This window comes from Galeopterus variegatus, unplaced genomic scaffold (genome assembly GCF_000696425.1).
Source record: "Galeopterus variegatus unplaced genomic scaffold, G_variegatus-3.0.2 Scaffold16317, whole genome shotgun sequence".
NCBI classification, from domain to species: domain Eukaryota; kingdom Metazoa; phylum Chordata; class Mammalia; order Dermoptera; family Cynocephalidae; genus Galeopterus; species Galeopterus variegatus.
Window position 1 is genome coordinate 19,500 of NW_007742428.1, and position 2,235 is coordinate 21,734.

A 2,235-nucleotide genomic window follows, 5' to 3' on the forward strand; every position below is an offset into this window, starting at 1 on the left:
CTAGTCATGTGTCTTTTCAGTGTTACATTACGGGAGTTCTTTATATATTCTGGGTATTAAATCCTAATTAACTATGTGACTTTCAAAATTTTTCTCTCGTTCTGTGTGTTGTCTTTTCACCATTTTCCTGAAGCACTTTGCTCCTTCTACAGCTCAGCTCCTGTGGTTTCCTGAAGTCTGCAGCTCTCTGCTGGAGGAAGTTATCTGTCTGGGACTGTGCTCAGCACACAGTAGGCCCTCAATAACTGCTTGCTGCTCACAGGAATGAATGTATCATCTTGTACACCTGCTCTGGAATTCTTCCAGAGTGTAAAAAATAAACAAGGAGTATCAAAAATAAAGAAAACAAAACCCAAAGTGTAAAAAGTCAAACCTGCAAATAGTGTCAAAGGTAGCACATTTCTGCTAGATCCAAAATAATCAGGGGAATGAGGTCCACGTTGCCGCCTGTGAGTTGGCCATGTGTTAATGCAATCAGAACTTGCAACAGCCCTGAGACTTCACAGATGAGAAAACTGAGGTACAGAGGAGGGCAGTGACTCCCCAGGTCACACAGCTAGTAAGGGCAGAGTGGGATTCGAACCCAGCTCCCACTGACTGCTCTATATGACTTCAAAAACACCTCATAGATTCCACTGGTTTCAAATTTTCAGATCTCTGATTTTTTGGAGTCAATTATTTTTTTCAGGTTTCAAATTTTTGGGGTCCCCTAGGAAGAGTTGGTGGGCCCTGAGCCCTCAGCGTAGTGCCTTATAAGTAAAATGGCTCTGGAGGAGAGTATGGGGTGACTTTCCTCTCCAGGTGGCCTCCCCCTTTGCTGTGTCACCTTGGGGAAGTCCTGTAACCTCTCTGAGCCTCCTCATCTGCAACAGGAAACTGTTCGTTCACTCGTTCATTCACAAGGCCTCAGCCCAACATACCCAGCCTCTTCCATCATCATCAAAGTTCAGGTGAATTTTCCATGTTTTGCAGGTAAGGAAAAGTCCCCGAATGAGGGGCTCCCCAACTCACTTGGATCAGAGCCCCAGCTCTGTTCCGGGTGATGGGGATACAGAGATGTAAGATACTTGCTTCTATTCATTTGACAAGCATTGATGGGGCCCACCCATGTGCCNTAAAGTTGACTCTACAAGTGGGCCCCACTCTGAGGGCAACTGCATTCTCCTTGTCCTTTTGTCAAGTTGTCCCTTTGTCACTTACAGCTCTGACAGGTGCAGGTGGAAATGGGGGGTGTGACCACCTACTGATGAGGAGGATGAGGCTTCCAGAGTACCAGCGACCTGTCCACATCATACAGCCCCACAGGGACAGGACTCCCTCAGCTTTGCTGACAGGATGGGGAAGGCTGGCCACTGCATGCCGGCCAGAATAATAGTCATGATGTTGACGGGTTGCATGCCCTGTGATTTGTTCCAGAAGAACGTTTTAAAAGTTCTTCCAGGGCTGGCAGGTTAGCTCAGTTGGTTAGGGCACAGCCTTGTAACACCAAGGTCAAGAGTTTGGATCCATGTACTGCCCAGACGCCACTCAATCAATAAATGAAAATAGAAGTTCTTCCTTTTAAAGCTGCCAGTGAACTGGCGACCTCGGATTAGGTACAAAGAATTTAAGAGACTATCACACGGGGACCAATGCACCCATTTCACAGATACGTCTACTGAGGTCCGGAGAGGGAAAGCTGTGGCTGCAACCTGAAGCAGCAGAGCTTCAATTCCCCCACCTGGAGATTGGAAGTGGAGTGGGCATGAAATGAGGCGCTTGTCCAGTCTCCAGGTCCCTCTAGCCCCCCAGTTCCTCGGCCTCCTTCCTGCCTCCGGTCGGACTCCCGCCACCGCAGTCAGGCCTNGACCTTGGTGTTACAAGGCTGTGCCCTAACCAACCGCGCTAACCCGCCAGCCCGGGAGCTTCTGATTTCCGTATTCTGCTGTCTCCCCTGGAATCCCCGGGGCCCACCTGGGACAGGTGAAGACCTGGGAGACCGTTGGTTTTTGCTGGCGGTCTGGGGCCCCAATGCACGTGGCTGCAAATATTGGGATACATCACGTGTAAAATATAAACCTGTTAAGGTTAAGGGCCAGACTGGCACCTTCCTCTCTACACCCACCCCCATAAAACCAAAACCCTGGGCTTCAGCCACTCACTTGTTGTGGCAGGAGCTTAGATTTGGCGATCTCTTTTATGTGAAGCTGCAAGGCTGCCTTCTCCATTTCCAGGACCTGCAGCTTCCCCTTCAGT